The 24861-nt window shown below is 42.3% G+C and overlaps 1 protein-coding gene and 1 long non-coding RNA gene across 2 annotated transcripts in view; both read right to left on the bottom strand.

The window, feature by feature from the left end:
• The window catches only part of SCD5 (stearoyl-CoA desaturase 5), a 164056-nt gene that overhangs the window by 115815 nt on the left and 23380 nt on the right, over positions 1-24861 (bottom strand). The window lies entirely within an intron of this gene.
• Positions 14792-15517, bottom strand: LOC118500930. Its single transcript, XR_004903514.1, has 2 exons — positions 15324-15517; positions 14792-15115 (listed from the first exon to the last, which is right to left on the bottom strand). It is a non-coding gene; the product is annotated as an uncharacterized LOC118500930 (long non-coding RNA).

Here is a 24861-nt window from a genome sequence, read left to right as displayed (position 1 = left end):
AGACCCACTTTTACAGAAAATGGGACTGAAGCTTCCTACTGTCCTTCCCAGGAGCCAGCACTCCTCATGCCACAATGGGAAGGAAGCCTGCTCAGTGCTTCTCTTTACAATTTCCTTTCGGACAGTCATCACATTTTGAATGGAGTCTGCTGAGGGAGATAATTACAGCTCCTCTCCTATTTTCAGGTTCCCTCTTATATGAAGGGCGGCATCAACTAAGCTCTAAGAAGCAATTTAGAAAGTGGGGTTGTTGGAAGGGGGAACCCAAGCCAATCTACAAACCTGCAAAGCCTGGGGAAGAAGCTTTTATTTTTAACACTGGGATCTGTGAGGCTGACCTATATTTCACTCCTTACACTGGCAGAAATGATAAGCCTTGAAAAGCAGGACACAAAACTGAGCAGAGGCCTTTGGAAGGCTCTGCATGGAGGAGCAATTGCAGTAAGACACCAAACCCCTAACCTGGACAGAGACAGTGACTAAAACAGAAGGTGCTGGAGGGTCTGAGTAAGGGTAATGAGGTCCCTCAGGTAGGCTGGAAGGGAAGCCTCAGTCTTAGCTTTACCTTCAGATCTCAGAAATGAGTCCACAGCCAGACTGAATCACACAGCTAATGTGAGAAATATGGGTGGAGGGGAGCCGATTAAAGGCCCAGGAAAGGAGAAGGTGGGTGTGGAACTTCCAGATTTCACTGGGAGAACCTGTCCAACACATCAAAATCCCTTGATCAAACAAGCAAAAGAAGAGGCAAAATTAAACAATGTAATCAAACAGGACTGCTTAACACCATCAGATATGTTTTTTAATGTGTTATCTCTACTGTTATTTTATTTCTTCTATTCATTTCTCAAAGCTTAACCCTGCAAATCATATTTGTCTGGCCACCCTTATGAGGACAAGTCTCCAAATATTTAATACAATGTTAACTTTCACTGCCTGAGACACTGAAGGCTGGCACAGCTACATTATTTTCTTTGTGTGTCAAACCTCACATTTTAATCTGCCATCCAGTCAGCAGACCGGAAAAAGAGAGAAATCATTTCAGATTATGAGAGATTTTAGACCCTGTACCACCAACCTTTTTTTCTTATCAATGTGTCATCTAAATGTAAAGCAGTATAAGGATTTAGTGCAGGTGCAGGAGGCCGGAGGCTCGGTCATTGGCGGCTCCAGGAGTGCACAGGCATGAGCTGGGTTCCTCCACTGGGTGTTCCACAAGCACCTCACACCAAACACTACAATGAGGAACTGATATCTTTCTTCACTCCCTCCCAAAATCCACGGTAGTGGCACACCGTCCACTTGGTCATTGGCAGTGAAGGCAGTGGTGGTGGTGGGTTCACTAGACGCCTTCCCCTGCCCCCTGGGTCCATTCAGGAGAGGAGCAGCAAGGTGAAGAAAAGAGGAGGTGACAAAGCCAGACTACCTGACGTGAGTCTCAGTCACTTGCTAGCCATGAGAGAGCGCTGGGACCAAGTAAGTCTCTTAGCCTCTCTGTGCCTCAACTTCCTCATCTGGAAAACCTCTTAAGGTTGCTGTGAAAGTAAATGAGTTAAAACATGTCCTACATTTAGAACCATACCTGGTACATATTAAGGGCTCAGTGTAGGCTAAGACTTCCTGTTCACCAACTCCACATCTACTCAGCCATCAGGACTTTCAAATTCAAAATCCTCTCCGCCATTCCCTTTCCTACTTGTAGCCCTCACCATCTCTCACCTGGACTGATACAACTTCTTCCTTCTTGCTTTCCTTGTCTGTATTCTCTCCCTCTTCGCTTTCAGCCACTTGTGCCCTATCTCCTTTCCTTTCACCCCATGTACACTAATCTGCTCTTCACGCCCCAGCTTGCTCTCTCAAGCCTCCCTGACTTTGTCTGTGTGATTTCTCTGTGGAGAAGTCCTGTAAGTCCCAATTTATGCATCATCCCCTTGAGACAGCTCCCCAGAACCCAACCCCAGGCAAACTTCTCATTCTGGATTCCTAAAGCCCTGTGCATTTCTCCTGCCCCACATGCAAGTCATCTTGCAGTTCTCTGGAGCTTGAGGACAGGACCCATCCCAACTACATTTATACCCCCTTACAGGTATTCAAGTCCAAATTGATGACTGTAGCGTGCTGCAATTAAGAACGTGTACTCTGGAGTCACAGTGCTGCATACATATCCTGGTCCTAGCATTTACTGGTTAGAGGACCTTCATCAAGTCACTGATTTTGCAGAGTCTCATCTGTAAAATGGGAATGAATGACTGCAGGACCTCCATCACAAAAGATTGTGAAGAATGAACAAAATTAACACCATCTTTAGCTCAATAGTTCACACATCCTGAGCACATATATAAATTTCAGGGGAGGAAAATCCTGACAAATGAAAAATACCAAGATGCAAATTTTTTTAGAAAGTATGGACATGAGATTCAAACACTTTTATAGGCAGAACTCATTAATGCATAAGCCAAGATAGTCTTGGATATGATGTTCATTTGCCTGCTTCTGAGACTTCAAAAAAGTAAAAAGAAAATAGCTGAATCAATTGGTAACTGTGCCCCATTCCTAGGAGTCTAGGTTAATGAGCGTGGCCCTATGAGAAGCAAGTGGAGACATTCTGGAGGATTCTGGAGGTTGACTGTGAATCCAGAGCAAGCTGTTCACCCTTCAGAAGCCAAGGTGTGCAGAGAGGGGGAGCAGCCAACAGAATCTGGATCCTCCTGCCAGTCACTGCAGGAAACCAACTTCCCAGAGTTAAGCTCTGCCAGAGCTCTTTCTAACAGCAGGGTATTACTCCACAGTTGGCCCAGAGCACCTGCCTGACTAATCTCTGTTTCCATGACTTCCTTGCCCCTCAGCCCCAGCAAAATCCACTGCTGGCAATGGTATTTGGAAATTATTCTTTGCTCTTCATGCCAGGAATTTGAGTGAAAACACTCTTGGCTCCTTAAAATTCTATATAACCTTGTAAATCTTGCCAAACACCACCACAAACACATACTGAATTTTTCTTCATTAACTGATCTCCTCACAAATCTATCACTTTTCTAGCAGGGCATGTGCAGAGGCTCTCCTACTTTTAGTCATGAGCATCCTCAGAAAAACAAACAAGCTGGGAAAGTTGGACATACACGTATGTTGACTGCTTCTCTGAAGGAGCTGAGAGCCAATCAGCCACAATTAAACTTCTTTTTCTTTTTTAAAGATTTTATTTATTTTATTTTTAGGGAGGGAGATAGAGAGAGAGAGAGAGAGAAACATCAATGTGCGGTTGCTGGGGGTTATGGCCTGCAACCCAGGAATGTACCCTGGCTGGGAATCGAACCTGGGACACTACAATTAAACTTCTGACTGAGGCTCTCAGAGCACAGACCAAAAACAGTGAGTTCAACAGCATCGGGGAAGGGATCTGACTATGACAGTGTGGCCTAGGGCAGCAGCAGCAGCAATGGGCTCCACAGACTCCTGAACTGAGAGACTTCAGAGTTATTGACCCACTGTATTAGTTTGCTTGGGCTGTCATAACAAAGTACCACAGGCCACATGGCTTGAACAGCGGAAATTTATTCTGTCAGCTCTGGAGGCTAGAAGCCTGAAATCAAGGTGCCGGCAGGGTTGGTTCCTGCTGCGGACTCTGAGGGAGACTATTCCAGGCCTCTCCTCTAGCGTTCTGGTTTGCTGGCAATCTTTGTCATTCTTTAGCTCATAGAAGCATCACTTCTGATCTCTGCCTTCATCTTCACATGCTGTTCTCCCTGTATGTGTATCTATATCCAAATTTCCACCTTACAAGGACACCCATTATGCTTGACTAGGGTCTACCCTAATGACTTCACTTTAATTTTACTACTTTGGAAAGACCCTGTCTCAAATACAGTCACATTCTGAGGTACTAGGGGTTATGTCTTCAACATATAAATTTGTGGAGGACAGAATTCAACCTGTAACACCTACTCTCTTCCCAGAGACTCTGTGACATCAGTAAATAAGCCCTGGATCAGTGTGACAGGATTTGGGTGTTGCTGGCTGGGACATGGGCTCCATGCATGAGGGCCTGGAGCAGGTGAATGAACTGCTCACTGGGTCACAGTGGCTCCATCAGCATTCGAGCAATCAGTGAGAAGAATTAGCATGTGTACAGCCCAGAAAAGAAGGCTGACAGACTGGCTCCACCAAGAAGGAGTCCTGGCAGCCAAAAACACACCGTGGTTCAAGTGTCTGGCATTAGCTGTCACCACTACAGAGATGCCTCCTGGGTGAAAAACAAGCACATCACCTCACAGTCATGAGGCACATGTGAAACTTTGGGCTCATCCTGCAGCCTGACCTGACCCTTCACCCCAGCTCCCAACTGACATCTCCAATTGCTGTTCAGTGAGTCAGTCGTCTTGTGCTTCCCAACAGCATGGTCCTCCCAAGCAGGTCCAGCAGAACTCACTGCTCTTTTTTCTACACTCAAACCTGTCTTCTCCTCAAACTTGTCTTTTCTTACTTAGCCTAATTCTGCCTTATGTCAGTAAGTTCTTAACGAGAATGTGGCCTCCATGAGAGGAGGATATTTAGTCCATTCTATTCCTGCATTCCCAGGGCTAGCACCTGGTGGGTGAGTGGAGGAGGGTCTAAACACATACCTTTGAATGCTGGAATGAAAGCTGCCTTTGCCCCCACTAGACAGGCAGTTCCCTGAGAGCAGGGAGTGAGCCTTATTCATTTCTTTTGAGTTCCTGCCCCGAGACAGCCTCATATAGGGGATTCAACATCAGAATGAATCAAATGAATGGATACTTCCCACTTAGGTGTTCTTCCCACCTCATACTAAACTCTGAAGTCAGATATAACCCTTAACTTGCTTCTTCTCAAACAAGCCTGCTTTCAACAGTCAGCTCAACATTGCCTCTTATAAAGACAACCTCTGTCTTCCTCTCCAGTGAGCCCCTCATTGTACTCAGTACATGCTTCTAGCCCAACATCTATAATCATGCTTGTCTTCTACTAGGCTGTGAGTTACTTAAGGGCAAGGATTTTCCTCTTATCTTTCTGACTACCATAGGACTCAGTTGGCATCATTTCTTTTTAAAGGTCTAAATAAACTTCTTTCCTATTGACCCAGATTTAAACCTTACACCTTCCCTCGCATTCTGTTAGATCCAATCAGTTATAGTCTACTCTCAGTATCTGAGGTTCATCCATTCCATCCACTGATCCCTTTCTTTTGTTCCCTCAACCTCTATCCTAACCCCATCCAGTCTCTCTGGTTCTTTCTTCCCTTCTTCAAACAATCTTATACAAGGCTGCCAGATTAAGAACCCTACAGCATTACTTTGCAAAAAACCAAAAATACAAAAAAGAAGTTCCAGTCAAGATGGAGGGCTAAGTAGAAATGCTTTGCTTCCTTGCACACCCAAAAGAAGGATAACAACCAATTTAAAAACAAAACACAACCAGAACTGACAGAAAATCAAACTGTATGGAAGCCCAACAACCAAGGAGTTAAAGAAACATTCATCCAGACTTGTAGAAGGGGCAGAGAGGACACGCAGCAAGGCAGTAGATGATGTGGGTGAGGCGGGGCCTGGAGGACAGGGTGGTCCCACATTCGTGCACGGATAAGCCAGGAGGAACAACTGGGGAGTGAGACAGTCCAGGATCCCAGGGTCTTGGCATGGGAAACTAAAGACTCAAAACATCTGGCTGTAAAAATCTGTGAGGATTGCAGCAGTGAGAGAAACTCCCAGTCTCATAGGAGAGTCCACTGGAGAGGTCCACAGGGTCCTGGAATATACATACACCCACCCACCTGGGAATCAGCACCTGAAAGGGCATGATCCACCTGTGGGAAGTGAGGGAAGTGACAGAAAGTGGAGTAAGAGCCGAGCAAGTGGCATCATTCTCTCTCTACCACTCTCTCACATATAACACCACAACAAAGGGAAGTAGGTTGCCTTCCTGGCGACTACCTAAGGCCATGCCCCTTACAATGTAACAGGTGTGCTGTGACAAAGAAATATGGTCCAAATGAAAGAAAAGATCATAACTCCAGAAAAAGAATGAGAAGATAGACACCTGTCAGATGCAAAGTTCAAAACATTGGTAATCAGGATGCTCATGAAAATTATTGAGTTTGGTCACAAAATAAAGGAAGAAAAGAAGGCTACATAAAATGAAATAAAGGAAAATATACAGGGAACCAACAATGAAGAGAAGGAAACTGGGACTGAAATCAATAATTTGAAAGAAAAGGAAGAAATAAGTATTCAACTGGAACAGAATGAAGAAACAGGAATTCAAAACAATGAAGAGTGGCTTAGGAACCTCTGGGACAACTTTAAATGCCCCAACATCCAAATCATAGGGGTGCCAGAAGGAGGAGAGGAAGAGCAAAAAATCGAAAACTTATTTGAAAAAATAATGAAGGAAAACTTCCCCAACCTGGTGAAGGAAATAGACTTCCAGGAAGTACAGGAAGCTCAAAGAGTCCCAAAGAAATTGGACCCAAAAAGAAACACACCAAGACACATCATAATTTAGATACCCAGGATTAAAGATAAGGAGAGAATCTTAAAAAACACCAAGAGGAAAGGAGACAGTTACCTACAGAGGAGTTCCCATAAGACCATCAGCTGATTTCTCAAAAGAAACCTTGCAGGCAAGGTGGAACTGTAAAGATGTATTTGAAGTCATGAAAGGCAAAGACCTACATCCAAGATTATTCCATCCAGCAAAGCTATCACTTAGAATTGAAGGGCAGATAAAGTGCTTCTCAGATAAGGTCAAGTTAAAGGAGTTCATCATCACCAAACCCTTATTATATGAAATGTTAAAAAGGTTTATCTAAGAAAAAGAAGATGATAAAAACTATGAACAGTAAAATGACAACAAACTCACAACTATCAACAAATGAACCTAAAAGAAAAGAAAAACAATGAAACCAAAAACTAAGCAAACAACCAGAAAAGGAAAAGAATCAGAGAAATGGACATCACACAGAGGGAGTTCAATAGGGAGGGGGAAGAGAGGAATGGGGGGGAAAGGTACAGGGATGAGGAAGCATAATTAGTAGGCATAAAATAGATGGAGAGAGATAAAAATGGTATAGGAAACAGAGGACTCAAAGAACTTATATGTACAACCATGGACATGAACTAAGTCAGGGGGGATGCTGGAGGGTTGGAGGTGCAAGGCAGAGAGGGGATAAAAAGGGAAAAGTTGGGAAAACTCTAATAGCATAATCAATAAAATACTTAAAAAAGAAAAATGAAATAAAAAATAAAACATTTGACATTCCTTTGCTGCCTACATGAGAAAGTCTAAACTTCCTACCATGTGCTTCAGAATCCTGATATCCTGAGCCCCCAACTGTCCCTTGCATAATTTATTTTTCAATCTCTGTGTCATTAACTCTCCTTCTCAAATAACTCTGCTGCTTTCCCCTGAACAACCACCCACACTCATTTCTGTCTTAGTATTTCTGCTACTTTCCTCACTTACTGGTTTTCATGGTCCTCCCTGTTACCCTCCCTGCCCTCATTCCTGCTCAGCTGAAGTCCCACCCCCTCCATGACCCTCTCCTTAATCACCCCAGCCTTGGAAAGAAGGATGCCCTTTTGAATTCCTATGGAGTTTGTTGTCTATACCATTAATTTGTAGGATATGCCACCTTGTATTAGCATTTATTCTTCCTATGCCAATGCTTATCACCGCCCCCCCCCCAACGACTGTAAGCCACCAAGGGCAGAACCTGTGCCAAGTTTCATTCCTTTTCATAACCTCAACACCTAACACAGTGCCCTAAGCACACACACACACACGCAACAAGAGTGTGGGTGAAAAGAAGACACTGGCCATTTGATGATTTAGGATATTAACCTCTATTGTTACAGATCTATCACAGAAATGCAAGCAATTTACATTCATTGTGACAGGCATGCATTTAACCAGCATGATGGATAAGTTTGACAGAATTCAGTGCTAGGTGCTCTATGAATATTTTATCAAATGATGAGTTACAGGTTAGCAAATTGTCCTCTGGTTATCAAAGCCTAGAGGCAGCAAGGGAGGTGTCACCGCCATTGCAACCAAAGAACTGCTCCTACCATTCCCTAAAAATCACTGGACATGTGACTTTTGACATCTACCCTGGCAGTGTGAGGCCTGACTCTCAGGATAATCTTCTTAAGACCCTAATACCTGTCCCAAATTCTGTCTTCTTTCTAAGATTAGTTTGATTTATCCTGTTGTGGGTCCTCTCTCTCTAGTTGACACCAAGATTTTGTCCATACAGAACACTTTGTAGCAACCAAGAGAATCAGCTGAGGTGTTGCCACGGAAACAGTGGTGATTTCAGGAAACCCATCTGTTTTTAAATTGTTCTACAGACTTGCTCTAACTTCTGTTACAGATCATGTTGCTCAGGGCCCATTAAACTCACAGAAACTTCACTCCCACAGGAACTTTCACTTCCACAGGAACTTTCTGCAGCCTCCTTCTTTTTATTCTCTTCCAAATTTCAAACCTCATCTTGGGGGCTAACTAGCTCCAGTCTCCTAACATTCATCAAAGTCAAGCTAGGACTAGCACCTCCACATTAGTTGAAAGCCAGTGTAGTCATGGCAACAAGAGGCAGCTTGTCTTGGGTGGGAAGAGTTGATGGCCTACTGGAAGGGTCAGCATTTTCCACTAGTTCTTCTGGATGTCAGGAGAAACAACATTGTTCACTTAAAGTTTTCCTTTCATTAATTCAAAAGGAAAAATACAGGGACAGTCAAAAGTAGGTTTACAGCTATTAGTATGGAAAAACAGAGTTTATTCTTATATTATTGTTTATTAGTTGTTATATTATTTTCCATATGAACTGTAAACCTACTTTGCCCCACCCTGTATATAGTGATACTTCAATTAAAAAAAAAAGATATAGCAAGAGGCATAATTTGTAGTCAGAATGTTCAACAGAAAAACGATACAAGCCACACAACATTGTGGGTGGATATAATTCCCTTCCTCCCCATTCTATCTTCCTCCATGACTCTCTTAAGAGGTGAACCATAACCCCACAACCTTAGCCCTGCCTCTTGCATCACAGTCATCATAAGCCAGGGATGGCACTGTGTGCTTGACAAATATGCTGCCCCATGGAAGCCCAGAGACACTGTTGTTGGGAGGAGAGTTGTGATAAATAATGCCCCTGGATGTTATGGGTTATATTGTGTGTTCCTCCAAATTCATATGTAGAAGACCTAACCCCCAGGACCTCACAATATAACTGTATTTGGAGATAGGGCATTGAAAGTGATAACTAAGTTAAATGAGGCTGTTACAGCAGGTCCTAATACAATATGACCAGTGTCCTTCTAAGAGAAAATTTGGCTATTTGATGATTTGTGCATATACATCTCTCTATGTACATGCACAGGGGTCATGTACACAGGGGTGCATGTACATAGAGAGATGACCATGTAAAGAGGCAGCAAGAAGGTGGCCATCTGTAAGCCAAGGAGAAGCCTCAGAAAAAAAACAGCCCTGCAACGACCAGATCTTGGACTTCCAGCCTCCAGGACTATGAGACAATAAATTTCTGTGATTTAAGCCACCCAGTCTATGGTATTTTGTAATGGCAACCCTAGCAAACTAACACATTGCCATTTTTTCCTCCACTGTGCCACCACCACCAACATAATACCAAGGATGACTAAATAAAAGTGTTTGTCTTCAGAGGAATTATTAAGTCCTCTTGATACCTACTTTGTATTAACATATCCATCTTTCTTTAAAGATTTTATTTATTTATTTTTTAGAGAGGAAGGGAGGAAGAACAAGAGGGAGAGAAACATCAATGTGTGCTTGCCTTTCATGCACTCCCTACTGGGGACCTGGCCTACAACTGAGGCATGTGCCCTGACTGGGATTTGAACCAGTGACCCTTTACTTTGCAGGCCAGCAGTCAACCCACTGAGTCACAGCAGCCAGGGCTAATGTATCAATGTTTATTGGGGAATGTTTGCATGAGATATCTTTTTCCATTCTCTTTTAATCAATTTATCTTCATAGTCAGAGTTTGCTTTTGACAGCATATAGTTGGGTCTTACTTTTTAGCCAATCTGACAATCTAATCTTTGCCTTTTAAATCAGGTATTTAGAATTGTGCTAATAGGCCACTAACCACATGTGGCTATTTTAATTTAAATTATTAGAAGTTTAAAATTCAGTCCATGAGTTACATTTCAAATGCTCAACAGGAGCATGTGACTAGGCATTAGAGACTACAGATAAAGAACATTGCCAGAAAGTTATATTGGACAGTCTGGTTTAGACCATTTAGTGCTGTTGGTGCTGTTATTAATAGGGCTAGTTGACTCTACCATTTTGCTATTTATTTTCTATTTGTCCAACAGTTCTTTGTTCTCTTTTTAATCTTTTTCTGCCTGCTTTGAATTAATTGAACATTTCCTTCATTCCATTTTACCTCCTCATTTGGCTTATTAGTGATAACTGTTTGGTTTTGTTTAGTGGTTACTTTAGTGCTCACAGTATACACATGTAACTTATCATTATCTGCCTTCGAGTAATATTATACCACTTCACATGTCATATAAAAATCTTAGAAGAGTCTATTTTATTTCCCCCTCATGGCCTTTGTGCAATGATTTCCCTATGTTTTACTTTTACATATTTTAAACCATAAAGTACATTGCCATTATTTTTGCTTAAAACAGTCATCTTTTAAAGATATTTTTAAATAAGAAAAAAAGGCTTTTATATTTATCCATGTATTTACCATTTTGGATGCCCTTTACTTCTTTATGTTGATCAAGACTTTCAGTTGGTAGGTTTTCTGTCTAACTAAAGAACTTCCTTAACATTTATTTAGGTGCAGGTCTGCTGGCAATGAATTCTCCTGGTTTTTGTACATCAAAAAAGCATTTTATCCTCATTTTTGAAAGATAGTTTTGTTCAATACAAAATTCTCAATGGGTATTTTTTTCCAGTGCTTTAAAGACATTGCTACACTGTCTTTCAGTCTTGCACTGCTTTCAACAAAAAGTTTGCTATTATCCTTGTCTTTGTATCTCTGTAGGTGATATGTGCTATTTTTCTCCAGATAATTTTAAGATTCTCATTACTCTTCTTAAGAAATATCATTTTGATGTTTGTATAGGTTTCTTTTCTTCATATTTCTTGAGCTTGCTGTGTGTTGAGCTTCTTGAATCAATTGATTTTTCCATTTTGATCAAATTTGAAAAATTTTGGCCAGTATTTCAATTGTTTTTTCTTCCCCGTCCCTACTTTGTGGACTCCAGTTGCCCTTTTATTAGGCCACTTGAAGTTGTCTCAGAGCTCACTGATGCTGTTCCTTTATTTCTTTCAGTTTTGTGTGTGTGTGTGTGTGCTCATGCACTTTATTTTGAATAATTTCTATTACTATATCTTCAGATTCACTTTTGAAGGGAAAAATAATTTCAAGTATATATAATTCAACTGCCAACCTTACAAGAGAATTAAAGCTCTGGATGTTAGAGATTAGATCTCTTTCATTTACTTGCCTGAGATTAACCCAAAACTACTATATAAAAATAATAACTAGTCATTCCAACAGATGTGAGGTGGTATCTCATTGTAGTTTTGAGTGAAATTGAGCATCTTTTCATATAGCTGTTGGCCATCTGAATGCCTTCTTGAGAAAAGTATCTGTTCAGGTCCTCTGCCCATTTTTTAATTGGATTGCTATTATCATCAATACAAGTAATAACAAGTGTTGGGAGAGGTTGTGGAGGAAAAAAAAACCTTTATCCACTGCTGTTGGGAATGTTAACTAGTACAGGCACTATTGAAAACCATATGGAGGCTCCTCAAAAAGCTGAAAATAGAGTTACCATATGACCCAGCAATCGTCTTCTGGGCATCTACCCCCAAAATTTGAAAATATTTAATCACAAAGATATATGCAGCCCTATGTTCATTGCAGCATTATTTGTGGTGGCCAAGACATGGAAACAACCAAAATGCCCTTTGATAGATGATCAGATAAAGAAGACGTGGTACCTATATACTATGGAATACTACTCAGCCATAAGAAAAGATGAAATACTGCTATTTTCAACAACATGGATGGACCTTGAAAATATCATAATAAGAGAAATATCAGTCAGAAAAAGCTAAGAACAATATGATTTCACTCATATATGGGATATAAAATTGAAACTCATAGACACAGACAACAGTATAATGATTACCAAAAGGAAGGGGAGGGCTATAGAGCATAAAAAGGGCCAAATATATGATGACAAAAGATTACTTGACTTTGGGTGGTGGGCACACAATAAAGTAGACAGACTGTGTATCATAGGAATGTATATGAAATGAAACCTATACCATATTCATTCCTATATCATAGGAATGAAACCTATATGATCTTATTAACCAATGTCACCTCAATAAATTTAATAATAAAAAATAACTAATGAATACTCATTACATACCATGCTCTTCTAAGTACTTTTTAAATGAATTATAGTATAACACAGCAGTAAAGTAAATCATATAATTATCATTACATTTACAGATGAGAAAATTAAAACTTAAGACTTGTCAAGGGATATGTGCTAGGACGCTAAGTCCTTTGGACATTAAAGTCCACTGTATGTAGAAGTAGTCTGGCAAATTGGAAACCCTATTGCCTCACTGAAGAAAAATAACATTGGCTAAAATAACTATTAGGATAACAATTCAAATAAGGAACAAAACTCCCTATTAGGTAAAAATAAAAAGTCTGACCAATAAATATAGGAAGACTAAGGTAATGAAAAATAAGATGTCATCTTTCATAAGCTAGTTGGTGAAAGGTGAAGATAAATTATCTGTAATTGAACATATTAGTATGAAAATACTGTGATAACGTGGGGGAAGTAAGATTAGTGTCCTGAGTCAAGATAAATGTCATGGGTGTCCAGGTACATGTAAGAGTGAAGGTACATGTGGAAGAGAATGAATGGTAAAACTTGGAAAAATGAAGTCATCCTTTGATAAGATAAATCCTTTTTTTTAAAAAAAAGTAGTTTTGCTCCTCACTCCCTGAGAGCAATGATTTTCCCTTTGAAAGAAGAGGTGAAACAAGATTAATGACAGGAGGATTTGTAGGGTGGAGGTGGAACTGACTATGTATTAGACAGAAGTAAAAGGCTCAGTTCCTGAACCTAGCTCTGGAATCAACTTGCTGGGTAATACTGAGCCCATATTAAACTTCTCTAGGCCTAATTTGTTTTCAGGTAGCAAGGCCCTTTCTTCCCAGAAAATCATATGGAGAAGCTCAATACATGCAACAGGAAAAAACAAGTCTATCTGATGGAGGCTGGAGGTTGAAGACTAGGGTCTTATTCTTCCCACTCATCATACCTGCTCTGGATCCTGTTTGGTCCCAAAGAGCCCGTGGGCTCTCCTTATACACATCAGACTGATTCTCTCTGAAGGGCCTTCCGAGCTTAGAGTTAAGATCCTTGTGCTCCAGTCCCAACCACTGTCCTGAAACTGTTAAGGCAATATATTTCTGGTCCCCAGTTTGCTTAAATGTAAGTAAGGCTAGAAGAATCTCTAAGGTCCTTTCTAGCTCCAACACTGTCTCTTAATAGGAACGTGATGGTTAATAAATTAATAAAATACCATTGCACTGAAGCAGACTATCAAGGGAAAAGGATATTAACCACGTAGGCAGTGTTTTCCAAGGCTCATAAATGTTTTACCACTTTATATAGAGGATTAGATTTTTCTTCTAAGATTGAAATAAAATCAACAGAATTTGGAAGGTCTGTGAACCTTAACCTGTGTTTCAGTATCCCACTGGGAGAAAACTTTACACATGCACCAATTTAATCCATTTTGGCATATGTTTTATTGGTGAAGGATTTCCTGTGGTAGGAAGTCACCTAAAAATACTGTACAAGCAACTAAAAATGCTCAGAAATAACTGACTATGGCTACATAAGAAAACATCTTTGTTCTTAGGAAATACATATGGAAGTATTTAATGGTAAAGAGGTTCAATTTCTCCAAGTAATTATTTTTTCTTAAATTCTCACCCGAGGACATGTAGAGAGTGGGGAAGGGAGGGAGAAGGAGAGGGAGAAAAACATTAATGTGAGAGAAACATTGACTGGTTGCCTTTTGTGTATGTCCTGACTGGGGACTGAACCTGCAACCCAGGCATGTGCCCTGACAGGGAATCAAACCCGTGACCTTTTGGTTTGTGGGACAACACCTAACAAACTGAGCCATACCAGCCAGAGCATCCAGGTTATTCGTAAGTGGTTTTTAAAAAATATGTACTTATATATATGCATTATAGGGCAGAAGAGGGAGGCAAGATAAACATGTGTTCAATCTGGGTAAAGAGTATATAGGAGGCCCTTGTATTATTCTTGCAACTTTTCTATAAGTTTGAAATTATATAAAAATAGCAAGTTTCAAAAAATGCTCAGAAAAAATACCTAACTGAAATGAACTTGTTTATGTCCATCCTATACCTTTATTATAAACTTCCTGTCATATTCAAACATAAAAGAGAACATATGCAACATTTTCCTCCACGTAATTTTCTCTTCCCCTGTCCCCCTTTCTCCTTGCTGTTTTTCAGAGCAGGAGTACCTGAAAGCCTAAAGGTTAAAGAGTTGCAGCCGAGAGTCTGCTTAACCCCTGTTCACAGCTCTTAGGCTGCTCTTACTATACTTCTAGAGTATCTCAAGAAAGCTACTGAATTTCTAGAAACCTTACCCACCCACAGTGATCACAGAAAGCAGTCAGTCAACTTGCATTTTTCAGCAGGTAAGTTTTATTTTCTGCTGTAACAAACAATTAAGGACTCCTCTGTCCAGTAACAGTGAAACAATATAGTCGAGGGTGCAGAAGGGCCAGTACAAGCAAAGAGTTTGACCCCCATAATAGAGTGGCAACTTCTGTAGGAATCAATGCCCCAGGGAAGGATGCACTGCCTAGAGAGGGACTCACTCTAGGCTCGTCTTAGCCCCCTTTTTCCATTGTGGACTCAATGAAAAAACATGGGGGGAAAACCAACAGGGAAAGCTCGTTGAGACAGGAGGTGATAGAATTTCGGATTTCAACAGGGTCTTCACCAGTCAGTCGGCTAAATGAGGGGGAAAAGAAAATCAAGTTAAATATGATAGCTCTGTCCCGAGCTCTCTCTGCGCCCTCGGATGACGACAGGCCCGGGGCACAGTGAGTACCTCCTCAGACCTGAACTTTGGGGGTCTCCAATTCACTGTTATAGTCCCCTCCGGAGACCACCCCTGCCATCTGCCACCACCCCCACCTTGGCCCCCTTTAGAACTAACATCATCAGAAGACTGCCAGACACCGAGAGCTCCTTCACACCCGCCCCTCCGCGGGGCTGGGCGTGCGGGGCCAGGAACTGGCGGGCCAGCTCTGCCTCCAGGAATGACGGGAACGGCACTGTGAGGGAGCTGGTGGAGGTTCGGTTAAGGCCTCACCCAATGCCGACTTTGCTCGTTTCCCCACAGGCCACGCACAACGGTCTTAGTCCCCTTAAATTTGCCCCCCTCCTTTGTGGCCCCTCAGGCTGTCTCCCCCGCACCCCACCATCTCAGCTGGCGGCCACCGGCCCATCCCCTCGGCCGCTCTGGGCCCCTCTCCCATCTTCACGCCCCTCTTCCCTGTCACACTGCCTCCCGGCCACCCCTCAAGCAGGAAGTAGGATACAACTGGAGCAGCCGTCCTCCTGGCCTTCCGGCTGCGGGCCCACTGGGCCCTGGCACCACACCTCCGCCCGGCCCGGGGGCGTGGAGAGCCCGCGCGACGGCCCTGGCCTTTCCCGTGCCGCCTGGACGGGGGCTCTCGTGGCCTCCAGGGCTGCCGGGACTGCCCCGGCCTTCGGCATCCCCGGACACGCTGCCCGCGCCTTGCCCCTCGGCCTGCATGGTCTACCGGCCTTTGCTTCCGGGGCGCAGGGCGGCGGCTCCTTAGGAAGAAGCCCCGCCCTTTAGTGGGGACATCACTCCGCACCTATCCCCAACTCTCCTTCCTCAGTAAAATCTTTGTAAAGTAGAATAAATTATTAGAATAAATATGAGAATTCATAATGTTCGTTCAGTGAAATGGCAGCAGAGCCGACACTGTCAGTATTCCGCACATGTCCCCTTAGCTCTCACCATTCACACGCGTCATCAGTGGCTTCTTCCAGCAAACTCCTCTGATTCTCGGCCGGAGAGCTTTTCGCAGCATAGGAAGCAGAACAGACATGCTGCACATTAATGCCCCTGACAGTATCCCTCAGCCAATGATGGGTAGTGTGGTGGGTACATACCCCGCACTTCCTCACCCTCTAAACCAGGTTCTAATCTCCCACATGTTACCAGAGAGACTGAGCCCCAAGTGACCATGTTCATAACCAAATTAAGAGACCATGGTTTGAATCTTTTCTCATCCTTATCTCACTTCTCTCTATTTCCTGGGATCACTTCCCAAATAAACTACTTGCACTCCAATCTTTCTCTGAGGGTCTGTTTCTAGAGGAACCCACTGCAAGACAGGAGGCACTTCAAGCAGGAAAGAAAAGAAACTAAGTTTCTCTGCCTCAATGCAAGGAAGCCCAGGCTAGCCTCTTGGAAGATGAGACCACATATAGACTGGGAAAGGAGCTGCCTGATGGACTGTGGCCTTACAAGGAGAAACTTGGCTTTGTCCATTTTGCAGTCCAACAGAGAGAGAGCCATAGACCTAAATACCCTGACCTCTCTCTCCTCCCTATGGGGCTTTGCAATTGCACCAGAAGCCATTGCTGTAGTTCATCCAACTCAGTCTCCAGAGCTTTAAGCATGATGGAGAGGGATGGAGCATGGATCTAGATGGACAAACAGAAGATAGTCATCATGATTCCTAACTAGTTTTCCTTCTTCCACTTTCCATTTCCTATAGTCTATCTTCCACATTACCACTATGTATCTTTTTAATTGTGGTCATATGGTTCCACTACTTAAAACTCTTTCAGTGGTTCCCATTGTTCATGGCTTTAATGATCACATCCTGAAGATCAGATCCAACCTCTAACATGACATGCTCTTCAAGGTCTGGCCTTTGCCTTTTTTTATGGTTTCACTTTACTCCACACCGTGTCTGGAACCAGACCAAACCATCTGCCACTACTTGAAAACACAAAGCCTTCACACTACCTTTGCTAATTTGCCATTCCCTCTATTTGGAGTACCAGTCCTATCTTCATGAGCTCATTCTTTTGGCACCCCCTGTATCTCTAATTCACTATCCTCATCACCCTGGTAACAATCTGTTGAATGTCCTTCTGGAGACTGTCCATGTTTGTCTTGTCACTGCTTTATTCTCAAAACTTAGCACACAGGGGCTGGTCCAAGGTAGAGGCTCAATAAGTATCTATTGAATGAATTATTGGACTATACCATGAATGTATCAAATTCCCTCCTTGGGTTTTCTACAGCACTTAGTAAGTCACTTCAACTATAGCACTTACTACCTTTTATTATAGATATTTGTGTGCCTGTCTCTGTCCCCAGATAGTTATCTCCTCAAGATCAAGAACCTATCTCAATAGCCTCTAAGTTCCCAGGTCATAACATGAACACAGTTGGTTGAGGAAATGAATGGATGACAAAGCTGGTTGTTGGGTATAAAAATTCATGTATTCAGAAAACATTTATTGAACACATACTGCATCCTGGGCACTCTTCTAGAAATCAACAATGAACAAAAGAGGGAAATATCTTTGTCCTAACAGAGCTTACATTCTCAAGGGTAAAGGGAGTTGGACAGACAATAAACAAAATAAGTAAAATATATATTCATTGACGATAAGTGCTATAGAAAAAATACAACAAAATGGGGAATAGGGACTGCCAGGTGCAAAATGGGGTACAATTTTAAAAACACTGGTTACATTAGTTTCATATTTCTGCCACAAACTTAGTGACTTAAAGCAACACAAATTTATCTTAAATTTCTGTATATTAAAAGTTCAACATGGTCTCACTGATCTAAAATCAACATGCTGGTGGAACTCTGTTCCTTCTGGAAGCTTTAGGGGAGATTCTACTTCCTTGCCCTTTCCACCTCCTAGATGCTGCCCATATTCCTTGTCTTATGGTCCCTTCGTCCATCTTCAAAGCCAGCACCAGCAGGGTGAGTCCTTCTCACATCAAATCTCTCTAACTCTGACTTACCTGTCTCCCTCTTTCACTTATAAGGACCCATGTGATCACATTGGGCCCACCTGCACAATTCAGGAGAGTCTCCCCATCTCAAGACCCCCATCTTAATCACACCTGCAAAGGCCCTTTTGATGTATTGGGTTGGCCAAAAAGTCTGTTTAGTTTTTCCACAAAATACAACACATATTTTTTCATTCTCACCAATAACTTTATTGATTTGGATATTTTGAGTATGTTGGCTGGCTATCTCCCACTATTGGCTTCTAGTGGGTAGAAGCCAGGGATGCTGCCAGACATCTTCCAATGCATAAGACAGCCTCACAGCAAAAAACTATTTGGACAAAATGTCAATAGTACCAAGAAACTTTGCAAACCACTTTTCGCATGTTTGATCAGTCACAGCACCTTCTCCATACACTACACAAATCTGTTTTCCTGTTTTGCGTTTCAGTTGCATTTTTACCTTTCTTGAAATACTAAAGCAAAATATGGTGAAAATGTTGCATATTTACCTCCATCTTCAATATTAAAATGGTTGCATAAAAAGTCACCAACTTTGATAAGGTTTTTAATGCACACTGATATGACAGCTGTCAAAATACAATCTAACAAAATTGTTTTGAAGTTAAAGACAACTAAGCACTACCAGAGCCATTGTATGGAAAAAAACTAAAAGAACCTTTTGGCCAACCCAATATAAAGGAACACACTCACAGATTCTAGGGATTAGGATGTAGACATTTGGGGGCCTCTTTTTCTGCTTACTACCATAGTCTTCCAGAAGGACCTCAGTGAAAAGGTGACAGTTGAGTCAAGACCTCAAAATTAGGGAAAAAAGCAAGTTTTGTTCTGGCTACCTGGGAGGGGAAGTGGGGAGTATCCCAGGCACAACAGCCTCTAATGGGACTGCACCCACTGTGCTTGTGCAACTACAAGGATTCCAGTAGGATGAAGCAAAAATGAGCTCAGACAGCTCACCGGGCAGTGGGGCTCCACCATGTAGGACTACCACATAGACTGAGTGAGGTGGGAGCTGGAGGATGATTTTGAGCAAGGAAGAGACATGGTCAGAGATATATTTTAACAGAGCCACTCTAGATGTAGTGTTCAGAATGAACTAAGAGAGGCATAGACAGCAGTCAGGAGACTTTGTAGGAGGAGAATCACTCAGAGTACCCTGGACCAGAATGGTAGCAATAAAGGCGTCTGCTATATTATTCCATTCACCTTTCTATGAGGCCTGTTCGGAAAAAGTCCAGCCATTGTTAATATAATGAGAACAGTTTGCGAGGCATGGATGTAATCTGGCAGCTGAGGAGAATAAATCGGAATGCATATTGCGTGAACAAAGACACTTTACTGTACTAGTCAGTGAGGGCGGTGCACTCCAATTGAGTGAGCATGTGTGCTGTGTGGCCATCACATTCAAAATGAATGAGTGAGTACAGCAATGAATCTGCATCAAATTCTGCATTAAGCTTGAACACTTCTCCACAGGAACTATTCTGATGATTCAGAAGGCCATGGCTATGGGCAAATGGTGACTGGCAGCTTCATCACAACAACACACTCACTCATGTGTCATGTCTCCTGCCGAGTTTTTTGGCAAAACATCAAATCACCCTGGTAGCTCAGCCCTCCTACAGCCCAGATTTGACACCCTGTGATGTCTGGCTTTTCCCAAAACTAAAATCACCTTTGAAGGGGAAGAGATTTAACACCATCAAAGAGATTCAGGAAAATATGACTGGGCAGCTGCTGGTGATTGGGAGAGCTGTGTGAGGTCTCAAGGTGCCTACTTTGAAGGGGACTGAAACGCCATTGTCCTATGTACAATGTTTTGTGTATCTTATATCTTTTCAATAAATGTCTCTATGTTTCTTATGACATTGCTAGATATCTTCTGGACAGACCTTGTATATGATGGAAATATTTATAATAATAAAAGAACCTTGATTTTTAAATGCATATTTAGTCCAACTGCCTTCTTTCATAGATGAACACATTGGAATGGCCTTGGTGAGACCAGAACTGTTTCTATTTTTAAATACTTCCAGAGAAAATTCTACATTCCTTTGCTTTGGGCGAACTCCAAACTGGTCCTTCAGTTCTTGACTTACATTTCTTCTTGTCAAAAGTTCTGACACCAATCCCTCTCCCCCACCCCACTGGCTCCAAGCACCTTGTATGTCCTTCACAGTGCTTAGAATTCTTGGGGCATTGTTGATTCTATGCTCTATGAGGGCAGGAGCTCTGTCTATTTTATTCATTGACTGTCATGGTGCCTGGCATTAACAGATGCTTGATAAATATTTGTGTTATTAATAAATTGGTATAACACACTTCAAAGATAAATACATGAAGTAACCACTTTCAATGAGTGTCACAGGTTTATCTGAGAAGGACACTTCGTGAATAGGGTAACATTTTGGATCTCACAGCACTGTAATATATGGTGAGGGGGTGATGTTTTTCATTCCTGATGGGTAGGCCCTGGCCAGCACCCAAGACACAGGACTTCACACTCCCTATGCCAGCTTCACAGGAGATGATAGAGGCTTTCTGATCTGCTCCCTCCTCCTATATTGTACAGTGGCATATGTTCTCCCTGCTTGGGTCATCAGTGCCCAGAATCAGACTTCATGTCCCTAAAGAATACATACAATCAATCTTCTTTTCATTGCAACAAGGACTGCATTGTTCAGCACTGCTGTGTCCCACCCTCACCCTATTGCCATTCCTTCTCTCTGTCTAGACCTCTTTCCTCTGCGCCCCCTCCCAGGGCATCCTGCCCCTCTTTCTCTCCTGGATGCAAGAACAGGTTCCAAGTGGCTCACATTAGCCATTTCCCTACTCCAAAACAGCTTGGGCACACGAATCCTTCTGCGAGCAGAAGACAAGATGGGACTGGGTTGGTTTTGGGTAAGTGCCAATTTCCTCAGAGGCATTGAAGTTCCGGCATCACAAATATTACCAAGAATAAAAATATATATATGTGCGATGGAATATTATCCAGCCATGAGAAAGAAGGAAATACTACTGCTTGCCACAACTTAGATGAGACTTGAAGGCATTATGCTACTTAAAATAAGTCAGAGAGAGAAAAACAAATACTGTATGATATCACATGTGAAATCTTAAAAAGCCAAACTCATACAGAGAGTAGACTGGGGGTTACCAAGAGATAGAGGTGTGGGGAAAATGAGGAGACACTGGTTAAAGAGTACAAACTTCCAGTTATAAGATTAACAAGTTCTGGGGATCTAATATAAAGCATTTTGAATAAAGTTAATACTAGCCTATTGTGTCATATACTTCAAAGTTACTAAGAGAACAGATCTTAAATGTTCCTACCACACACACACACACAAATGATGGATGGAGTTGTTGGCTAATGCTATGGTGGTAATCATCTTGCAATGTTTATCAAATCAACATATTAGATACCTTAAACTTACACATTATGTGTCAATGAATAAAACCGAGGGGGAAAAGTTCATGTGCCTAAGAGTTTCTCAACCTTGGCGCTAATTAATGCTTCAGACTTGATAATTCTTTGATGTGGAAGGCTGTGCTGTAACTGTAGGATGTTTAGTAGTACCTTGGTTTCTATCCACTTGATATGAGCAGTAACCTCTACTCCAGCTGTGATGTCTGAAAATGTCTCCAGAAATTGCCAAATGTCCCTTGCCAGGAGGGGTCTCCCCTGGTTGCAAACCACTGATCTAACCCTTTAAAATATACATGGAAACATATCCTCTGGAAATGCATCCAAAACTTTATTCTGAGGAAACAATTAAGGATGTGCATGAAGATGAAGCCAGTAGACTATAGCGTTGTTGATAAGAACAATAGCTACAACAAAAGAACCACCTAAATTTCTAATAACAGGAGGTTAAGTACATGCAAACTTTGGAATACTATCCTGCCATTAAAAAACAATTCATGGCCCTGGCCAGGTGGCTCAGTTGGTTGGAGCATTGTTCCATACACTAAAAGACTGTGGGTTAGGGCACATACCTAGGTTGTGGGTTCAATCCCCAGTCGGGGGTGTATAGGAGTCAAGCAATTGGTGCTTCTCCCTCACATTAATATTCCACCCCCCCCCTCAAATCAATAAAAATATCCTCAGGTGAGGATTAAAAAAAAACCCATGATCCACACTTATGGAATGAAAAGATGTCCACGATGTGCCAACAAATAAAAAGAGCTGACAACAGGATTACACTATAATTACAAAGACTGAGACTATAATTATGCACAGATAAAAAACTCTAAGAGGATATAGCCCAAAATGTTAACAACAGGTATCTCTAAAATGGGAAATACAAGTCATTTGTTTTCTTTTTCATGCTTGTATTTTCTAGGATATCTACAATGAACAAGTATAACTTAATGTGTAAGATGTAAAATAAAATTCTTCAGAAAGAAAGAAAGCAATGCTATATCTTAAGCATCCCCTCCACTCTATTATTCCTAATAGATAAGAGAAACTTACTTCCTAAGTAAAAATGTTAACTAATCCAAAGTCTTTTTAAATTCTGCTTCTCTCCCACCCTGCCTACTTCCCCACACACCCTGTCTTCTTAGGATTCCAATTAAAAGTGAGGATATCAGCTTTGAAAAGAGAGGAATTTGCCCTTGGACCATCAGCAGAGCTTCACCAATTGTACCCTGGGTGGGGCTTGAGCCATCCCTAAACCCTTAGGCTCTAATTACCCCTGGCCCTGCCAGGCTGCTCTAAGAGCTCCATGGGCCCCTGGGCTCAGCACACTCCAAAATCTCTAGGCCAAGGAATTTGGGCCCCTTGGCTCCCTCCCCCTCTCCTGCAGCCTGCCACTTCACAGCTAATTAGCACCTTAGTCTGAGCCAGGGTAGGGTAGGCAGAAGAGAAGCTTGCCATGAACTGGGAAAAGGGTTGGCAAACAATGGTCAAAATGATTTTGTAGCCATCCTCCTATTTTTCCTCCCACAGGCTTCCTCCACCCCCACCTCCAGGCCTTTTCTCCCTCACACCTGGCTGGGAACTGCCCGAATTCTGGATGGATGCTGGGTAGGCTGCTGTGAAAGCTCAGGTCTCCGACTCAGGGGCTCTGGAGTCCTGCAGAGAAAAGCACCTCCACAGAGATAGGATGGGTGTGTGTGCCGGGAGCAGATAATGGAAAGTAGGGAAACAAGCCACATTAAACAGGGTTGGTCCTTAGCAGTTGTGCCCACGTTCCTCTGAGGACTTCATGACCCTTAGTTCTGGCCAGAGACCTGTTGGATGGGTGGAGGACCAGAGGGTCTCCTTTTAACCCCTACATGCCAGGCTGTCTCTCAGAGCACCCTAACCAATAAACTTCATTATCTCACTCTGGAGTCCGTAACATGGTCTCTCCATTGTACAGATGAAGAACTGGGATGGGGAGAATCTAAATTGTTTGTCTGAGTTCACACAGCTGGGAGAGAAGGCAAGGTTCTGAGAGTCCTAAGCTTCTCCTTCTTAGCCCCCTCTCCATTCCCACCCCTAGAATGTAGGCTGCCCCCACCCAAACAAAGCAAAGTACCTTTCAAATGACATCAAACATCCAGTGCAATTAAGAAAAATTCTGTCATAAGAAAGTGAGTTCTCAGGGGCAAGGCCCACAGTCCTGGCAATTCTCTGGGAAATAGGCCTTGAATATCATCATTCATGATATCAGAGTGTGCCCAGGACACGCACAGGTACCTTATTCTGGGCAGGGGCAGCATCATGGATGTGTAACACAAGGCCCCACATTTAGACACGTCCCATGCTTAAATACTCTACTATCACCATCTTGAAATACGTAATAATTATTGAAGAGGGGCCCTGTATTTTCATTTTGCACTGCACCCTATAAACTATGTAGCTGGTCCTGCTTCTGAGACATTTTTTAGTCACCTTCTTCCTACCTTCCCTGTCCCCAGTCTCAGGACTGAGACTCCACACAGTCACAATAAAGGGTGCTTTCCCAACCAGTGACTGAAACCAAATCAATAAAAAAAGTCCTAAATCTATGCAAGTAGCCAATAAAGTCTCCTCACTGAGACAAAGCCTCACCCCAAACCTGATGACCTTTGAGATCCATTTTCCCCCTCAAGAATCCCCCCACCAAGATCTTGCTGTCATTTTTTAGGTGACTCACAAGTCACATGACCAGGGGCTCTTCCCCCTCTTCATTTTCTTGCATAAATTTGCCCTTGTTTCTGTTGCTATTGCCACTGTTGGATGTTCTGTTTTCCCATCTCTTGTCCTCTCATCTCTGCTTGCAGCTGCATACAGACATTCCTAAGGGATATTCCAGGCAGGCCAAGGATCTCTCCTTACCCCTAACCCAAATAAAATGTTAATTTGATGGTTTCAAGACCATAAGCTGCCTCCAGGCAATTTTTGCTAATATATGTCACCCTATCCCTGGCTGGGTAGCTCAGTTGGTTAGAGCATCATCCCATACACTACAGTTACACGACCAGGGCACATACAAGAAGCAACCAATGAATGCATAAATAATGGAACAACAAATCAATGTCTCTCTGTATAAAAATCAATAAATAAAAAACTTAAAAAATATATATATTCCCTATGACTGCCTGGAAGTGAGTCATCAAATACTGTCACCAGCAAATGTCCTTTGGAAGATCCTCAGGAACATGGCAGTTCCTGGCAGGTGGG

Source organism: Phyllostomus discolor, chromosome 1 (assembly GCF_004126475.2).
Source record: "Phyllostomus discolor isolate MPI-MPIP mPhyDis1 chromosome 1, mPhyDis1.pri.v3, whole genome shotgun sequence".
NCBI classification, from domain to species: Eukaryota; Metazoa; Chordata; class Mammalia; order Chiroptera; family Phyllostomidae; genus Phyllostomus; species Phyllostomus discolor.
This window is presented reverse-complemented; position numbering and strand designations above follow the sequence as displayed.